This window comes from Mauremys mutica, unplaced genomic scaffold (genome assembly GCF_020497125.1).
Source record: "Mauremys mutica isolate MM-2020 ecotype Southern unplaced genomic scaffold, ASM2049712v1 Super-Scaffold_100340, whole genome shotgun sequence".
Classification (NCBI taxonomy): domain Eukaryota; kingdom Metazoa; phylum Chordata; order Testudines; family Geoemydidae; genus Mauremys; species Mauremys mutica.
In genome coordinates, this window is record NW_025423318.1 from 84,400 (window position 1) to 104,809 (window position 20,410).

Sequence of the window (20,410 nt, forward strand, 5' to 3'; positions counted from 1 at the left end):
TTACCCCATCGCAACCCTCTTCACTTCTTCTTCTGCCTACCTAGAGGCTCGTCCAGGAAAATCACTCAACTGATTATAATTTGGGCAGAGAAACCCAGGGAGGGTTTGTGCTCCCCCTCCATGTGAGCGGATAGCACTCTGACTTCGTCTACGGGGTCTCTCAGCTTTGGCTTCCCCAGTTTGTCAACTCGGTGCAGGCAGGAAGCAGGCTCTCCTCGGCTTTGGCAAGCCACTTTCTGTCCAAATTGGGAAACCGGTCCAGTCTCCATTCCCCTGTGAGAACAAGAGCAGAGAGTTCACCAGCTGAACCCAATCCGAGGCATTGAAAAAAATGGAATTATGCTTCCCGTTCCTCCGTCAGGATCACCAGGGAAACACACCAAAATCCCAAGAGGAACAACTCGTCTCTGTTTTATTTACCCCCAACGCAATCCTCTCCGCTTCTTCTGCCTCCCTCGAGGCTCTTCCAGGGACAAAACTCATTGAGCTGATAGGATTTGGGGGATGGAAACGGAGAGAGGGGGTTTGTCACCTCCTGAGAGGATGTGGACGCGATAGAACAGCTCTCTCGGTTTTAGAAGCCTCCTAGCCTGGCTCTTTTGTTGTCAATTCTGTGCCATCAGGAAGCAGCGAAAGCAGGGTAGGTAGGGCACCCGGTGACGTTGCACTCCATACGTTTTATGAAAAGATGCTTATAAGTGTGAGTATGATGTAAGTGGAATATGCTTGATGCAAAAGGTCTCTTGTAAGGTATCATAACAAAGGTTCTAACCTACTGAATATATGCCTCCTATTTGTATGCATGTCTCATTCTTGTCTCTGAAGCTGGAAATATGAAGTCTAACTCTGAGGTCCTATTGTAATTGTGCAAAGCGTGGGCCACTAATGGCGGTTTAAAACCTTGACGGCTCCCATTGACAATTGGTTGTAAATGGTTTATTGACCTGCAAACCTTCCTGTGTACGTGTGGGCCAACCCAGGAAGAATGGAAACTAGGGGTCTTACAGAGACCACGATAGTGGAATCCATGTTAAATCTGGTATTTTTCCGTTTAGAAGGAAGGGTGAGGACCCGGAGAGACAAAAGATTCCCGCCTTATGCCAAAGCTATAAAAGGGGGTGAAGCAGGACAAAGGGGCTGCCAGTCATGAGAAAACCCCTGCCAGTCATGAGAAAACCTAAGATGTCTGCTGGAAGTAACAAAGACCGAAGCAGGGGAAAGGATTGGGCCCAGACTAGGCAGGAGTCTAGTCTGTGAAAGAAGCTGATTGGAACACCTCTGAGGGTGAGCTATTCCCTGGAATCGGTTTCTTAATGTATTAGGCTTAGGCTTGCGTGTTTTGTTTTAGTTTGCTTGGTGACTTCCTTTGTTCTGTCTGTTATTACTTGAAATCACTTCACTCCTACTTTTTAACCTTAATAAAAATGACTTTTGTTTATTAATAAACCCAGAGGAAGTGATTAATCCCTGGGGGAGCAAACAGCTGTGCATCTCTCTCTATCAGTGACCTAGAGGGTGAAGAATTTAGGAATTTACCCTGTATAAGCTTTATAGAGAGTACAAGGGATTTATTTGGGGTTTTGGATCCCACTGGGAGCTGGGTGCTGGAGACAGGTGCTGAGCTGTTTTGAGTTAAAGTCTGCAGCTTTGGGGGTGTGGCCCAGAGCCTGGGTCTGTGTTGCAGCAGGCTAGGGTGTCTGGCTCAACAAGGCAGGGTTCTGGAGTCCCAAGCTGGCAGGGAAAACGGGCTCGGAAGTAATTTCAGTCCCAAGGGGATCTCTGTGACCGAACCCATCACAGTGGCGTAGTCGAGCAGGATATGTGCACAGCTGATTGCTTTGAGACACTGGTAGTGATTTTTAAGCGTTTTGCCCGGAGGACAGACAAAGTGCTTATTCGGGAAAGGGAAGATGACAACTTTGGTTGCCAAATTGGCTGGGAAAGCTCTGGATATATTCAGTAAGATGCCTATTGCTGATGCTTCAAACTATGGTCTATTTAAGGAATTGGTTTTGAAACAGTTTCAGATTAGGCCCGAAACCTAGAGGGTTAAATTCACAACTCTTTCAACTCCCAGAGCCCTTCTACAGCACAGATGATTTGTATACACCTTCAGCGTGAGCCAAATTGGCAGGTTTCCGGGAGCCCTGTGAGTCCGATGTTGTTTTAGTCTCCCTGCTGATTTATTAGGAGAATAAAAGATGGACACCAGAACTGAGGCAGACTACGGACACCGCATTCTGAGAAAACACTGGTGAACCTCCAACTCCAGCAGTGTGGGCCACATAGACAAGTAACCAGCACCCACAATCTTTACAAGCTTTTTTCCAAAATAACTCATCTTTTGGAAAAATAGGTTGAGCCTTTTTGACAATCTGGCTAAAGATTTTAGTGCCTAACTGGGAGCCTAGTTCTTCTGCAAATCTGGCCCTAGCGGTGGGTGTGAGACCTTCTGAAAATTCTGGCCAATGTGTCTGGAAGCTCCAAGAAGCATCGCAACTTTGAGCATTTACTAGAACAGGATGAACAAAACCTTCCTTCCTTGACCTACAATCACCTTGATTCCAGGTTGAGGTTTCAAGAGAATTGATTTGATTCTTAGATGCAATGCGAAACAAACACCCTCCTGTAGACATTGGAAGAGGGAGGCTGAAATGGATCTGCCACTAAACCACGTTGCCTTTCATCAGTAGCCACCTGAGCAAGAGGGTAATCACTGGCCTAGAGGTGAAAGGCCCATAGCCCATGCTCAGAAGCCTTCAGCGGCTAGATCTTAGGAATGGAAAAGCTTAATGATCTTTCTCCGGGGTGTTACTTCCAAAGACTTGTATATAGCGCTGGGTGAAAGGTTTTTGGATGAATATTATATTTAGTGAAATATTTTGGTGGACCCAAAATGATTGTTTGGTTTGGTTTGGTTTCACCAAGAAAAATGAAAAGAAAAGAAAAAGATATTGGGTCAAAGTGCAATGTTGTTCTAATTTAGGTTAGGCTCGGTAAGAAGGAAAAACTAAATTGTTTGCACAAGTAAGTGTATTTGTGTAAAAGGGTGCAGAGGCTGGGCTTTAAGGGGCAGATAGCCATATTGTAGTAGTTGGAAGCTTTGCTTTCCCCATGGCCTCCAAAGAGTTCCCAAGCATTCTGAAGGAGGCCAGGAAGTTGCATTCTTCCGCTTGAACTCCAAGCGAGGAAGGCAAGGTAGACTTTTGTTGAAGAGGGTAACTCCCTGACCGGGAATCGAAGCCGGGCCGTGGCGGTGAAAGCGCCAAATCCTAACCACTAGACCACCAGGGAGATGAGATTTGGGGGGTTGGGCATAACTTTCTAGGCCTACTTTCTGTCCAACTGAGGCCATTCGTTCGTCTTCAAAGGAGGTTAACACAAGCTCTGAGCTCTTTGTTTCCTTACGGTTCCCTTCCTATTTTTAGCACTGATATGAAAAAGAAACAGAAAACATATTAAAACAATTTCCAGTATTGTTATACATTGAGGCCACGTCTTTTTAAAAAAAAAACAGTTTTGTTGCTATCTTGTTTTACTCTCCATGGGCTTACAGAAATGTACGAGGGATGAATAAGATGTGGTGGAATCGTCAGCCTTAAGCAATCTCCATCCCAATGAAGAGGGCTGGTGGAGGATTTGAGAAAGAAGCAGTTATCTCAACTACTGAGCACTGGCGAAGATATAGAAATAAGTAGAGAAGCTCTAGATGGCTGCTCAGGGGGTGGGGGGCAATCAGCTTGTGAAAGGTTATTTTTTCCCTCTCTTGCCTGGGCTAGAAGAGACTCAACTCTCTTAGGACCATGGAATTGTCAATGTGTCTTGTCTTCATGATGTACTAAAGGTCCAAGACCACCTCAGCTGGTTGAGAGGACAAAGAGTGGATTCCGTTATGCTCTGAGGGAGAGAGTGATGTCGAAGAGTGCAAGATCAAACGCCCAACGTGGGGCTCGAACCCACGACCCTGAGATTAAGAGTCTCATGCTCTACCGACTGAGTTAGTCGGGCTAGGCTTCAAGGGGTCGCAAAGGCACAGACAGTGCAAAAGAAGAGCGAAGGAAGTTTCTTTGCGTGCTCAGATTCGTTTCCTGACATTTGCCTTCTTTCCTGGTTCCTTCGCTCTCCAGCTAGCAAACAGGGCCCGTTCCAAGGCTAGTTAGATGCTGGTGTCTAGACCAGAGAAGTGGGGTTCATCTAGCAGCTGCTCAGAGAAACCTGGGTGGGAGGGTGGAATTTAGGATTCTCCCACCAGGAGGAGGTGCTGTTTCTCAGAAAAAACTTCTCAGCGCCCAAAGAGGGGGCAGAGAAGACAGTTTCCCGCCGGCCGCCAGACACATCTTTTCGCAGGGAATCAGAACCCCCTGGGGTAAAACTCCTCCAAGGATGTGCGGCTCCAGGAATGTCAGAGAAGGGAAGGACTGTTTGCTTTAGGAGGTGGGTGCGGGAACCTGCAGGTCCTTAGGTCCCTCCAGCGTCCGATGAAAGCATTTGGGGGGAAGGGGCCGGGAGAGACAAAGACAGGAAAGACGGGCTTGCGGCTCCTGTGCAAACACCATGTTGCCAGCGGTCCAAGAGAAGCGGGTGAGGGTTCGAGCATTTTGGCTGGCTTCCTGAGGGCACGGAACTCTCAACCTGGCAATGCTCAGAGCCCCATTCCTCAGGAGTTTTCTTTGTGTTGGTCTTGTGATGCTGAGGGAGGAAGCTGAAGCATCATTTGTTTCAGTGCCTTCGGTTGGGCTAAGGTTGTGACCCATTCATATATATAGTATGAACTATATACACTAACTATACTACAAACGAATAAAGTTAACTACAACTATATAAATCTGAACTATATATACAAGAATTAATGAGAGAAACTACGAGTAGCTAGGGAAGTGGAGGTCAGCTAAGCCGCGCTCCACTGTTCCAACGACCGACACGGGCAGTAAGAAGGAACTGAGGGGCGGGTGGGTCAGCAGGGGTATATATCTGGCGCTATAGCGGCGCCACTCCAGGGGGCGCCCAGCCGATGCACCGAGTGTTGCTAGGGTAAAAATCTTCCGACGAACGTGCACGCGGCGTGCGCACACCTAACTGGAATGCATATGAGCAATCACTCAAAGAAGAACTCCTTCTTTCTTGTATATTGCAAAGAAACCTGGTGTTATTTTTCACCAAGGAAGCTGGGAGATGTTTGAACACAAAGTATTGCAGCTTGGGAACAATCCCCCAGAAATGGCATCTTCCACTCCACAAATCAGTAGCAAACAGTTAATATTAGTGTTTGTCTGAGAATAGAGTGAAGGTGAGTGTTTACTCCGACACCTCAGTGAGTGAAACAGAAAGAGCAAGGTTGTTCTGAAAGACAACGGATCTGTCTGGAGGCAAACAGACCTTCAGAATGAGCAAGACTGTGAAAAGAGGTTCAAATGTGGGTTAGGTGTTAGTTAGGTTGGTCTGACAAATTTCAAGAAAATACCAATGCTCATAGACTGATGCAGACACGGCCTTACAACTCCCCCACTGCCAGCTCCCGATCGGTGTCAGAAGCTCTCCTTTTCCTGCTCCCCAGCCCTCAGCCCCAGGAACCACTGTCCTCTGCTTCCCCCTCCGGCCCCACCAACTTTTCTCCCATTTCTGGGTTCCTCGACCCAGGGGCCAGACACGGGGTCCTACTCACCGCAATGCTCTCCACGAGGGCTGCTTTGGAGACCTGGGGCTCCAGAGTGTCCAGCCCCTGCTGCTGTACCAAGAAGCACAGACGTGGGACAGCATGGAGGAAGCTGAGCTGTTGGGCCCTGTCCTCCACCAACTAGGAGTGGGGGAGAGAGAGAGAGAGAGATGGTTAGGTGAGGACCAGGGATGGTGCCTGTAGCCTCTGTTTGCCAGAAGCTGGGAATGGGCGGCAGGGGATGGATCACTTGATGATTCCCTGTTTTGTTCATTCCCTCTGGGGCACCTGGCACTGGCTGCTGTCAGAAGACAGGAGGATACTGGGCTAGATGGACTTTGCGTCTGAGCCAGTCTGGCCGTTCTTATGTCTCCCTTGGCGCAGCAGTGACACCCAGTGGGCAGTCAGAGTAATGCACAGAAGGTATTTTCCTTGGCGCAGCAGTGACACCCAGTGGCCAATCAGGGTAACACACAGAGCATGTTTCCCTTGGAGCAGCAGTGACACCTCGTGGTCATTCAGGGTAATGCACAGAAGGTGTTTCCCTTGGTACAGCAGTGACACCCAGTGGCCAGGTGGCGTAATGCACAGCGTGTGTCTGCCTTCTAGGAGCAGTGACTCCCACGGACCAGTCACGGTAAGGCACAGAGTGTGTTTCCCACCAATCTGGGTAATGCAAAGTGCATATTTCCCATGGAGCACCAGTGACACCCAGTGACCACCAGGGGTGGCATCAGACTCTTCTCGTTTGGTGGGGGACTGAGGTGGGCTAGACAAAAAAAATTGGAGGGGCTGTGCCCCCCCATCACCTGGCCCCACCCTTCACGGGGGCCATGGCTCCCATGCCTCTGCTCCTTCTCACTTAAAGACCAGGCTCATCTCCTCTCCCCCCAGCCAGGGGTTAGAGCAATACAACCTTTATTAAAATAAAATAGTAAATAGGGTTTGCTGTCCAAATTTTAGTATTAAATCCAAAGTTCTTAAAAATCCCATCAATAACCAAAGCCAAAATAAAAAATTGAAACCAAAAACAATGTTTAATTTAAAACCCAAACACTAACAAAAACTTTGTTTTTAAAAATAAAAAATAACAAATACCATAAATTAATAATTTCAACATTTTATCAAAAAGGTGTGCTACAGCAGGATGATAAAATAACATAAAATAAATAAGCCTGACCACTAAAACCTCCTATAAAGGAATCGAATCCTTGAATACTGGCCAAATCTGTATAAAATATGCAGAACAATGTCAAAACTGGTGTTGTAGGTCAGCCATTCGAATCCAGCAAATGTCAATTAAATCTTCATTCCAACTTAAAAAAACAAAACAACCCAATAAACCAAAACAGTCACAGCCTGAAACAAACATACAAAGAAGCAAAATTAAACCTGTGCCAACATTGGAACAAATGATGTAAATTTCTAATTCTAACTTCTTGTTTCTCCCAGGAGGAAAGTGTTTTGCACCCCAGTAACCAGGCTGTCACTGCAGCTTTCCTTTCACTAAATAAGATTTTTAACCAAATATAAATTGCCCTCAGATTTTCTATGAGAAACTGAATCTTTGCACTAATATCCCAAGTATGTAGGTGTATCCCCTCAGAACAGCCTCACACCCTGAGCCCAGGGGAGACTCCCAACTGGTTTGTGCATTTGTAACCCTGGGGTCTGAAGCTGATGAGAGAAAGGGAAGTGAGCCATCTTGGAGCTTTCGGATACCACCTGCTGGGAGCAGAGGGAATTGACTGAGTCACGTCCTGGCTAATTTTCACCTTGTTCTCTGCCAGCAGGCTCAAGAGTGACTTGACCATGGCAGCACCCTATGTACATTTTGGAGCCATTGGGGTGAAATGTGAGTACTTTTGGGGTTGGGACCCACATGCGAAGGGATGTGGACAAACTGGAGAGAGTCCAGCAGAGGGCAATAAAAATGATTAGGGGGCTGGGGCACATGACTTACAAGGACCTACAGGCCATATCCTGTATGTTAAGCTAAGGCAAAGTGAGCATACCTATATTGTGACCTTTTACTCAGAAAGGAAACTTGACCTTTATCTTGTTACTTAAATAGAGAAGTATCCATGCCTGTCTAAGACCTTTACCTAGACCAATCGACAATGGAGAATGGCATAAGGGGTTTTTCAGTGTTGTACCCACAGAATTAACAGGTACACCACAAGGGAACTTGGGTACATGTCATCAACAGGCACAAATATACTAAACTATGAAGTAAGCGTACCCTAATGTTTTGTGGGTAAGGAATGAAATTTGGGCATAGGAGGAAGGATTTCTGGCTCTTGTGCCCTATAAAAGAGGTAACCCACCTCGCTAGAGCACGTCGCTCTATCATTCTGACTTACTTCCTCCAGTCTCTCTCTATCTACTATCAGTAGGCTGTACTTGTTCTTAAACTTTAAGTTTCACAGTAACTCGGCTAAGCTCGGTTTCCCTACGTTTTTATTCTTTGTTTATTAGGTTTTGATTTTAAGTTTAATTTATTCAAGTAAACCCAAAGTAACATTAACTTTTTCTAAGCACTGCATCTTTCACTCAAGAACTGAGAAACCTGAACTGCAAGGCTGGTCCTGTGTCTCTTACCACCAGGTTATCAAGGAAGGGTGTGAGTATATTAACCAAAACTTAATTGCATATAATGCCATATGTATCTTTTGAATAGCAGTAATGCAACTGTAACTTTATAACTCAATTAAATTAAATAAAATGTAAGCTAATAAATTAAATTTTCATCATATTTGCCAAATTAATATTATTAGTACACCCTAAATCAGGCTGCATGGGACAGAGAGTTGGAGTGCAGGGGGGTGAGAACACTGGCTAGGGGGTGCAGGCTTTGAGGTGGGGTTGGAATGAGAGGTTCAGGGTGCAGTAGAGGGCTCAACGTTAGGGCAGAGAATTGGGCTGTGAGAGCTCTGGAACAAGGACAGGAAAAAGAGAATTGAGGCATGCAGGGCCGTCCTTAGGATTTATGGTGCCCTAGTTGAGATTATTAAACTGGTGCCCCGTGCCTGATCTGCTCTTAGCAACACAAATATAAGCATACAGTATTGGAAAACTTGCCACATTCACGTTATTAAAACCAGTTTAACTTAATGAAGCACACTGTAATGCTGATGCACTGGCACTAAAGAAGTAGCACTATAGAAAAAATTCTGATTTGACAGAATGATGCAAATAATATAATGTTTTTAATTTGTCAAAATTTTATTGGAAATTTATATGAAGAGGTATTGAAACAAAGATTTGTTTTTAATTAAAAGCAATCTTTCTGGCTTTTTTGGCTGCAAAATCAGTTTAATAAGTTGGGTTTCCAAACAGTGGGAAAATATAACCCTAGTTTTACTGCTAGGTAAAGCACAAAGTGACCAAAATGAAGTCAGCACAGAATCATCTCATCTAGATTAAGGTAGTACAGAAATGTTACAGAAGTCCTATTGTGCCTTATTTTGTTTGGAAAACATTAGCAATAGCAGCACATTCACATGATAAAATACATGATAAATCACTGCCTCTAAAGTTCCATCAAAAACTGACATTTTCACAGTTCTAGCATGATCTGCTGTACAGATTCTTCACAAGGAAGTGTCCCTGGCCTTTTTAACTCATATTAACTATGAATTTACTTTATGACAGTTCGAGAAAACATTGTGAAAATGTAAAACATTGGCTGCCCAACTTCTGGGCTGGCAAAAGCTATACTGACTCACAGGAAAAAAAAAAGCAGGAGAATCTTAGTACAACATATGGTCAGTCTATACCAGGAGTCGGCAACCTTTCAGAAGTGGTGTGCCAAGTTCACTGTAATTTAAGGTTTCTCGTGCCAGTAATACATTTTAACGTTTGTAGAAGGTCTCTCTCTATCTCTATATTATATAAATAAACTATTGTTATTATTTGAGGTCCCGGCCACCAGTCCTGCTCAGGCCACTGCCAGCTGAGTAAATGAAACCCCAGACCCGCTCAGCCCGCTGCTGGTCTGGGGTTCTGACCACCGACTCCTGCCAGCCAGGATCCCGGCCGCCAACCCCCCTCAGCCCGCTACCAGCCTGGGATTCTGCTCACCCAGGCTGGCAGGAGGCAGAGTGGGGCCGGCGGCTGGGCTCCTGACTGGCAAGGGGCCGGCAGCCGGAACCCCGGAGTAGCAGTAGGCTGAGTGCAGCTGGCACCCCAGACTGGCAGCAGACTGAGACACTCAACCCCCCACCGGCCCTGCTCAGCCCGCCACCAGCCCACTCAGCCCGCTGCCGGCTGAGTGAATGGAACCCCAGGCTGACAGCAGGTTGAGTGGTTCAGCCGGCCTGCTCAGCCCGCTGCCAGCCTGGGGTTCCTTGGGGGTCCCCAGGCCAGCAGCAGGTGCTGAGTGGGGCCGGCGTCCGGTATCCCAGCTGGCAATAGGGCAGCAGCCAGGACCCCAGAGCAGTGATGGGCTGAGCCACTCAGCCTGCCACTGCGAACCATCAAAAATCATCTCACCTGCCACCTTTGGCGCATGTGCCGTAGGTTGCCGACCCCTGCTTTATACTCTAGTAAGGAGATGAGCATATTACAGTTGTTGGAGGGCTCTTATCAGGAGTAACAGGCTATAGGAAAGTCAGTCAACATTTTTTGTTTCGCTGATGAAAACTGGCCCACTCCCTGCCTCAAACCAAACCTGTCACTAATAATTGTCAACAACTTAATTTTCTGTTTTTGGCTAAGATATTGATTTTTTTTCTTTAAATATTGAAATTGGATTCAGGATTGTTAGCAAGAATTTTTGGCAAACAAAGTTGTTAAATGACAATCTAAATGGCAACACAGTACTGCTTTCATGCTTGGCTCACCCCCAAGCCTGCTGGTCCAACAGCTGCAGTAGACCCCAAAATCCACCTCTTGGGGTGCAGAGTGGCAACAGCAGCAGCAAACCCTCAGGTCCAATCACACGCCAATGGGCACCACCACCAGCCTTACGGACCATGGTGAAGTTAGCACAACATCTGATCTCAGGGACAGGTCACCCATGGAGCCACAGCAGCTCATCCTGCCCTGTGCAGCTCCCCCCGGATGAGATGGATCGCTGGCAGCTGCCAGCCCGGGGGAGAGGCGCTCCCCAGCTAGGTTGACCAGATCCAGATGTCCTGATTTTATAGGGCCAGTCCCGATATTTGGGGCTTTGTCTTATATAGGCACCAATTACCCCCACCTAGAGTGACCAGACAGCAAGTGTGAAAAATCAAGACAGGGGGTGGGGGTGGGGGGGTAAAAGGAGCCTATATAAGAAAAAGACCCAAAATTGGGACTGGCCCTATAAAATAGGGATATCTGCTCACCCTACCCCAACCCCCTGTCCTGATTTTTCACACATCTGGCTAACCCCAGCCCAGCCCTGTGTGACATTCCAATCCTGGCCGAGGCAGTGAGTTACTTTCACTTTCATTGCTCAGCAGGTAGCCAGCCTCCCCCCACCTACCCCCCAGCACCTCACCCAACCCAGCCCTGACAGAGGGGAGGGAGGAGAGAGAGAGGGATGCTCCTGGGAAGGAAGGAGAAAGGAGGGGGTGCTCCATGGGGCAGGGGGGGAGAAGAATGGATGTTATGGGGGACAACAAAGGATACTGGTTCCAGAGCCGCAGAGCCTGCCTCACCTCACCTCAGCCGGGGGGAAAGAGTCACACTCACAGGTGAGCTCCCTCCCCAACCCCTCCCCCTCCCCTTCCCAGAGACCCCAGCAGCCAATCCCCTCCCTCAGACTGTGCTGCATTCGGCTCTCCCTAGGACCCAGCTGTTAAGTCCTTGGGGCAGCCGGTGTAGGAAACAATCACTTGAGGCCAGAGAGCAGACAGCTAACCAAAACCTCCATTTTATTTACAGAAACAGAGAGCTCACCCAGCCGGTTGAAACCGGCTGAGCTATCCCTTAATAGTCTAACTCAGTTGCCATAGTAACAAAACCCATGACAATCAAATACACAACATATTCCTCCCCCCTAATAAGAACATCCCCTGAATAAAACACACACTAAACTAGAGAAGGAGGGTAGACTGCCTCCATTCCTGGCTAAACCTTGGGGATTATTTTGCCCCATAACCGTGGGTTCGCCCTAACTAAAGATCCAGCCGATGAGGAGGCCTTCTGTCTCTAGGTGGATTACTGCGAACTTTTGTGTTGTTGCACCCGAAAGTACTAGGGGCTCAGGGTCCGCAGCACGAATAGGTGAGGAGGTGGTATCAGCTCGTGCTAGGCAAAGGGGTATCTCAGCTGCCGGCAGTAATGGAGGAGAACAGTCAGGAACAGGTGACTCATGATTCGGTGTCTCACCAGGAGGGGTGAAGTCAGACCCCTCAACTGCAGATGGGTCCTGAAGACTGGCATGACCTGGCAACAGCTGATCTACATGTCACCGCCAGGTAAGATTCTCTGCAGTCCGGACTGTATAGGAAACAGGTCCTGTTTGAGTGATGACTGTGGCCGGGACCCATTTAGCTCTGGAAGTATAATTCCGAGCCAAAACTGGCTGTCCTGGGCTAAAGGTTCGGTCTTTTGATCTGGGTGCCCGTCTGATGACTTGATATTGCTGCTGATATTGCACAGTTTGTCTGGGTTCAGAAGGTTTCAGCAGATCAAAGCAAGTGCGCAGCTGTCGTCCCATCATTAGAAAGGCTGGGGAAGCCTGTGTCGTAGCATGAGGTGTGTTTCTATAGGAAAGTAAGAAGGTGTCCAGACGCTTTTGAATGGAGTGTTGTCCCTTTCCTGATTTCAAAGCGTTTTTCATTGTCTGCACAAATCTTTCAGCTAATCCGTTGGTGGACGGATGATATGGTGCTGACGTGATGTGGTGTATCCCATTTGCCTTCATAAAATTTTGAAACTCCTGAGAGACGAACTGCGGTCCGTTGTCGCTCACAAGTTGTTCTGGCAGACCAAAACGACTAAAGAGTCCTCGTAGTTTTTGGATAGTACTCTCTGCAGTAGTGGACTGCATTATAGAGACTTCTGGCCATTTAGAATGGGCATCTACTGCCACCAAGAACATGCTTCCTTCAAGGGGGCCAGCAAAGTCAACGTGAATACGTTGCCACGGGTTTTCAGGCCAGTCCCATGGGTGTAGGGGTGCCCACTGGGGTGCATTTCTTACACTCTGACATGACATACAAGCTTTTGCCTTCTCTTCAATAGCACTGTCCAATCTAGGCCACCAAAAATAGCTTCGTGCAATTTCCTTCATGCGCACTATTCCACAGTGACCGGAATGTAGCTGTTCTAACATCTGTGATCTCATGGGTGGTGGAATAATGACACGCCTCCCCCACAACAAACAACCAGATTGGACCGATAACTCCGTCCGCCTGGACATGTAGGGAACAAGGTCGGGTGAGACCGGAGAGGTTTTCGAGATTTTCCATGCATCACCAGGTCCATAACTTGGGATAATACTGGGTCAACGCGGGTTGCCTTCTTTATCTGAGTAGCAGTGATGGGTGTATTCTCTACCTGTTCAAAGTAGAAGATTTCCTTTTGGGCACTATCTTGATGTTTGACCGGTAAAGGCAACCTTGAGAGGCCATCTGCATTGCCGTGCAGAGTGGATTTCCGATATTTGGTTTCATATGTGTGTGCAGAAAGTATCAATGCCCAACGTTGCATACGACTAGCAGCTAATGGGGGAATGCCTGTGTAGGGTCCAAAAATTGATGTCAGAGGTCGATGGTCTGTAAGAAGAGTAAACTTTCGCCCAAACAGGTACTGATGAAACTTCCTAATTCCAAAAACAATTCCTAATGCCTCACGTTCGATTTGGGCGTAGTTAGTTTCTGCTTTGCTTAGAGTGCGTGAAGCAAAAGCAATAGGTCTTTCTTCTCCTGAAGGCATAATGTGTGACACGACCGCTCCCACTCCATAAGGGGAAGCATCGCAGGCCAATTGCAGGGGTAAGGATGGATCAAAGTGCGTTAGAACTTCAGAATTTAACAATGCATCCTTAGCTTTGTTAAATGCAACATCACAGGCTTCAGTCCACTTCCAGGCCTTGTTCTGCCCAAGGAGCTCATGAAGTGGTTTTAGCAGTGTGGCTAACTGTGAGATGAACTTTCCATAATAGTTCAGTAGTCCTAGAAATGAGCGCAGCTGGCTTACATTTCGAGGTGGGGGAGCCTCCACAATAGCTTTAACTTTTGCAGGGGCCTTATGAAGACCTGCAGAATCGATGATGTGTCCCAAATATTCAACAGAGGGCTTGAAGAATTCACACTTGTCTTTGCGAACTCGTAGGCCATACTCTTCCAGTCTTTGTAGGGTAGCCTCTAAATTCCTTAAGTGATCCTCTTCATTTCTTCCAGTGACCAGGATATCATCCAGATAGCACTGAACTCCTGACAAGCCACACAAGATCTGGTCCATAGCTCTCTGGAACAGGGCGGGAGCCGATGTGATTCCGAAGGGTAGGCGACAGTATCGATAAAGCCCCTTATGAGTCACAATAGTCAACAGCTCTTGGGACTTTTCATCGACGTGCATCTGTAAATATGCTTGACTCAGATCAATCTTACTGAACTTTTGTCCCCCAGCCAGGCCTGCGAAGAGGTCATCGATGCGGGGAAGTGGGTATTGCTCTGCACACAACACTGGGTTGACAGTGACTTTAAAATCACCGCAAATCCGGAGAGAGCCATCTTTCTTCACTATTGGAACGATAGGAGTGGCCCATGAGCTATGGGTAACTGGTATTAGGACTCCATTGGTGACCAGGCGCTCCAGGTCTGCTTCAACATTTGGCCTGATGGCATATGGCACAGTTCGGGCTTTCAGATATTTTGGTGGACTGCCAGGTTTAATGTTCAATGTCACAGTGATTCCCTTCATACTTCCCAAATCATCTCCAAAAACAGCAGCATGTTTCCTTAGTATAGGGGTTAGACTGGTTTCTTCTTTAGTCATCCGGTGCACTTCTGCCCAGTTCAGCTGAATCTTCCCAAGCCAAGACCTACCCATTAAGGCTGGGTAGTTACCTCTCACCACAAACAGTGGCAATTTAGCCGCCTTTCCATTGAGCTCCACCTTAACATCAATAGTGCCCAACATGGGCACAGCTTCACCTGTATACGTCTTCAGAACAGTTTTTGTTGCCTTAAGCGGAAGATGCTGTAGCTTTTCCTTATACACAGTCTCAGGAACCAGCGAGACAGCTGCACCGGTGTCTAGTTCCATGCGTATAGGTTTGCCCTCCAATAAGGGGGTTACCCAGTATTCATGTGAGCCCGCTGCCAAAGACAAAACATGCAGTGGCACTTCCTCTTGTGAGGAGGTGTCACCTTGATCATCCTGGGTCTGCTCTAGGGTATGCAAGGTTCCTCTTTTTGTCGGCCAGACCACAGGCCTCTTTTTCTTTTGTTTACAGGCATACTCAATGTGTCCCTTTTTGCCACAGTGTCGACACACCAGGTCCTTACACCAGCATTCTGATGCCTGGTGACCCAGCTTACCACAGCGGTAACATTCTTGACTCTGCACCGTTTTGTGGGTCAGTTCTTGTGACACTTTTTGCACCCTAGGGGGTGCACCGATGTATTGTGCCTCCCTTGTAGCCAGTTCCATGGAGACAGCAATATCAACAGCCTTCTGTAATGTAAGCTGAGCCTCTGTCAGTAGGCGCTTCCGTATAGCTTCACTGCAGAGGCCACACACTAACCTGTCACGCAGGGCATCATTTAACATCTCTTTAAATTCACAGTGTTCTGCTAGCTTTTTTAAAATGGCTACAAATTGTACAACTGTTTCATCTTCCTTTTGGTCTCTTTTGTGGAACCTATATCTTTCAGCAATTACCAGTGGTTTTGGGGAGAAATGAGACCCCAGGATTTCCACAATGTCACTGTAAGATTTAGTCTCAGGCTTAACAGGGTGCAGTAAGCTGTGTAGCAGAGAGTAGGTTTTAGCCCCTACAACAGTTAAGAATATTGGCACCTTCTTCGCTTCTGTAATGTCATTTGCAATACCAAAAAGCTCAAAACGCTCAGTATACACATGCCACTGCTCTGTATTCTCATCAAAAGGCTCCAGGGGCCTGGTCAGAGTAGCCATGATTTTTAGTTTCACTTTCACAGTCAGTGCAACAAGCAGCTTTTTTTCTTTGTTTGGTCTTTACCTTGACTTCTACTTCCTTCTGTTACTGGAGCAGCACCAGGATCCCATCCTCGTCGCCAGTGTTAAGTCCTTGGGGCAGCCGGTGTAGGAAACAATCACTTGAGGCCAGAGAGCAGACAGCTAACCAAAACCTCCATTTTATTTACAGAAACAGAGAGCTCACCCAGCCAGTTGAAACCGGCTGAGCTATCCCTTAATAGTCTAACTCAGTTGCCATAGTAACAAAACCCATGACAACCAAATACACAACACCAGCAGCCTGCTCTTACATGCTCCACTGCTTCCCATCTGTCCGGGCTCCCAGCAGAGCAGTGCCCCCAGACCTAGTGGTGCCCTAGGCGGCTGCCTATGGCTAAGATCGGCCCTGGAGACATGAGAGAGAGATCAGGCTAGAGCAGAAAATGGTTGGGGGCGGGGTGAAAGGTTTGAAATGCAAGGAGAAGAAAAATCTTCCTCCTGCTCCCTCTCATCAGAGCATCTAAAAACCAGGTGAGAGATACCTCTCCCCCACTGCAACATCAACTCTGGTGGGCTCGGACTGAGGAAGGAACTTCTCTCCCCAGCAGCTCCAGCACGCCTAGGCTGGGACATAGACACCTCCCCCCAAAAATCGGGTGTGCTTGGCCTGGGACAGGGGAGGGGCTCCTCTCCTCTCCATTGGGGACATGGCGGGATGAGAGATGTGACAGGGCTTTACGGGAAATCATTATTTGCCTGATTCATGTGCCAGTCCTAGTCCTTGCTGACCCAACAGACTGTTTATCCTGCATGCTGATGCCAGTTTGGAGGGTCTGGGAGCAGTCTCCTACCAGGAAGTGGAAGGTAAATGTAAATCTGTAGCCTTTGCCAGCTGAGGACTGTCTGATAGCGAAACTCGCTATCCCATCCACCAGCTGCAGTTGTTGGCCTTGAAATGGGCCATCACTGAGAAATATCCAGACTACTTGTCTGGTGCTCAGTTTCAGGTATGGACAGAGAACAATCCACTGACTTATGTGTTAACAAGGGCTAAGCTGGATGCTACAGGGCAGAGATGGGTGGCTACTTTTGCTAGCAATAACATCAGCATTCAATACCAGTGAGCTGGTATAATAGGGAGTGTGATTTATCAGGATCACCAATTCTTGGCTGGGGGGAGGATGTAAGCAGGGTCAGAATGAACTCTACCCTGCCATCTGTTGGTGATGTGTTGTAAAGGCCTTTTGTTGCTGATGTGCATGGTCACACCCACCCCGCATTGCATGATGGGGGTGCTTGTCCAAATGGTGATTTTGGCTGCTGTGGGCTCCCCAAACTCTTTCTTAATAGAGAAGGAGTAATAAAATGTAGTAATCCTGGTCATATGAATCAAAAACAGTAGAACGGTAATTAGCAGTTCATGATTTCGGGACTCACCCGAACCTACATAAAAATCGTTAGACAAGGGACATGGGTTCCAAAGAATAGCAATTTAAGAGAGATTGAAAATAAATATATGTGTTTAACATCAGGAGATTCTTCTGAACTCTCTAAGTGCACATTTTATGGTTTTCTTCTCTCTTTAGTTGAAAAATAGAATTAATTATTATCCCCTTACAAATAATGTGTTAAAGCATACACTTAAAATCTTAAACAGATAAGTAAAAAATTGAGTTATACTGAAGGAGGTAGACTCTGATGCTACTTAAAAGCTTAAGTTCGTAGGAATATAGTTTGGAATGAGAACCTGGCAGAAAAGTTTTTCTGGAAGTGTTAGCAGAGCGAGATTGTTAGTCACAGGTCAGTGGGTGGGTTTATGCAAATACTGGACTCTTGGACGGGAGCGGGGGCACACGACTTCTGTGGCACATGCACCACCTCTGCAACTAACGTTTGCTATCTCACTCCCTAACAACACACCTTTTACCTCTCAGGACCAAAATACACCGTGAAAGAGATCTAACGGCATAAGCTTAGGGTGAGCAACTGCAGCACTCACCACAATTTGAAGAGATTCAAAACTGCCTCTGCCTCTGTCTCTGTCTTTCCACACCAGGGACAGCAGAAAGGACATCAGCAGCACCTGCGAGAGACCAACAAACATCCATTTCTACCTCCCTCTATGCGCTGCCGTTAGGAACCCATACCCCTTAATGGTGAGTACTTTTCAGGCGAGGGTGACGCTCTCAGGCCTCAAATGCCAGGTACAGTTACTCTGTCCTTGATCCAAAATCAACAGGAAAATACACTGGGTTACTCCTGCCCCAATAACAAAGAGACTGGGGATCCCGCAGCAGCTGAAATGACCGTTTGGACAAGCACTCCCATCATGCAATCCGGGGTGGGTGTAACCATGCAAATGACATCAGCCCCAAAAGGCCTTGACGACAGATCACCAACAGATGGCAGGGTAGACTTCATACTGACCCTGCTTCAACTAGATTGTGGCAAAGATTCCAAAACACCGAACGTTAAAACTCACCTAACGCGGGTCAATCCGTCCTCATCGTCGTAACCGCTCGTTATACTCCACACCCGAACGTAGCCCTCATATGGACAACATACCCTCCTAACTCAGTGTCTGTACATTAACCTTTTACCCCCAGTCGGGGCTATTGCAGATTATGTATTCCTTACGCCACCCCATTTTAAACCGAACTTTGCACCCCTTGGGTAAGCTGTACGTTGTTCCCTGAGCACCAGAAACTTCTATGCCGAAACTCTGTACCGTACACTTTTTTTTTCTTTGAACCTCATCTTAATAAAATGCTGACTTTTGTTCGAGATCCCGGCTCCTGTTCCTTTGCAAGGCGTGTGCGTTCGCTCCGCGTTTTAGTCTGCTAATACGGCGGGGGGCGATTGAGCCAGAGGTGCTTGCCTGCTGCAGACACGGATCCAAGGCTGAACCTCGTCCCCCACAAGCGTAACTGAAAACAGTTTAAGAAGTGCTCCCGTCTCCGGCACTCAGCTACCCAGCTCCCAATGGGGTCCAAACCCCAAATAGATCCTTTTTACCCTGTAGAAGCTAGCTGTAAAATCCTGTGACCAGGGCAGCTGCCTAGCAGCCTGCGCATCTGCCTGCCAGAGCGAGGGCGCGTAAGGCACTAATCCGGATAGTGGAGGCTAGGTGGCAGGGGGAGGGTGTGAAGAAGCAGCAGAGTGGCGCAGCGGGAGTGTGCTGGGCCCATAACCCAGCGGTCGATGGATCAAAACCATCCTCTGCTACTTGTGCGCTTTTCCCTCTGGGCCTTCAAGCGAGCCGGTGACCAGCAGAGCCCCAAGAGCCGAGGCAAGAGGTGGCTGAGGCGAAGCGGCGGCCTGCCAGGGAGCTCTCTGGCTGCCTGGGCTGAAGGCAAGAGGCAGGCCTGGGCGTGGCGAGGGCCTCCTGTCCCAGAATGAGGCTGCAGTGCTTCCTGGTCCCCTTTTCTCACCCACACCGGCAGGCGGCTGCTGCGGAAGAACACGAGGGAGGCTCTCGGGGCGCTAGGCAGCGCTGTGTGTGTGGCTGTCAGGGGAAAGAGTCGAGGCTCCCGACTCGACCTGCCATTGACTCGCGTGGCTCTGCGCGCTGTCAGCCGGGGCGGGGCGGGCCAGGCCGCGGACGTGACTCAGGCTTGGGCCGCATGGCCGTGCTTTCCTGACGAGGCATGAGGCAGGCCAAGAGCTTTGCACAGCGTACAGGGAAGTGGGAGGGAGGCGTCTTTGAGCCGGCCTGTCTCCTCCGCTTCTCCCTTGCTGCTTCGGCGGAGGCGGGAAGGGAGCAAAATGTTCCCGGCTGAAAGTTTTTGTGCTCCGCTTTGAGGATTAAGCCTGAGCCTCCGGCACGGCTGCTGGCAGATGGGTTTCTGAATGGCATCCAGCCTGCTCTTTGGACCACCAGCTGAAAGCACTGAGGCAGCAAAATGGAACCTTTGAGGCTCCCCCCACAGGCCTCAGGGAAGCAAGGAAGTAGCACGGGCTTAGCGTCATCCCTGGGTGGGCTCGAACCACCATCCTTTCGGTTAACAGCCGAACGCGCTGACCCATTGCGCCACAGAGGGGCAAGGCTGTATTTAGCCCAAAAGCCAGGAATCAGCTCAGGGCATACGGTATAGCACCCTGGCCACTGGGTGCCTCTAAGAGGCGATACTTTCCCTACTCACACGCACTGAGTGTAGAAAAGAAACTTTAAGAAAAAGGAGGAAAATCACCTTGTATTAACTTGGGAAAACACCACAATCAGGATTCATAACACAACACTATGAGCAAAACACCCCCCCACAGTGCGCTGGGCAGTGGCCTTTTGCCTCGGGCTCCTAAATCCAGACACCAAAAGCTCTTTGGATGTGCCCCTCCCTTCACTGCACCTCACCCACAGCTGCTGTCCTGGTTCAGTGAAAACCCAGAGTTCACCTCTCACCTCCTGGGGGGAAAGCCCCTTTCTCCCTCCGCTGTCTGGCCACATTGCCGGCCACTTGCTGTTCCACCCTGTCACCGCTCTGCTGGGCACCCTCTCTGCTCTGGGACGTCTTGTGGTCCCACCAGGAGCAGAACAGGCTCCCTAAAAGTAGTGGCCACCAGAACCCGAACAGTAGCCCCACCCCTGCCACTCAACGCCACGCCTCTGCCCCACCCCTTCTCCCCAAGGACCCACTCCTACGCTGCCTCTTCCCCCATGAT

The 20,410-nt window shown here is 48.3% G+C and overlaps 3 non-coding genes across 3 annotated transcripts; all 3 read right to left on the reverse strand.

Moving 5' to 3' along the window:
• Positions 1-3,222: 3,222 nt before the first annotated feature.
• Positions 3,223-3,294, reverse strand: TRNAE-UUC. Its single transcript has one exon. It is a non-coding gene; the product is annotated as a tRNA-Glu (tRNA).
• Positions 3,295-3,935: 641 nt separating this feature from the next.
• Positions 3,936-4,008, reverse strand: TRNAK-CUU. Its single transcript has one exon. It is a non-coding gene; the product is annotated as a tRNA-Lys (tRNA).
• Positions 4,009-19,717: 15,709 nt separating this feature from the next.
• Positions 19,718-19,793, reverse strand: TRNAN-GUU. Its single transcript has one exon. It is a non-coding gene; the product is annotated as a tRNA-Asn (tRNA).
• Positions 19,794-20,410: the final 617 nt, after the last annotated feature.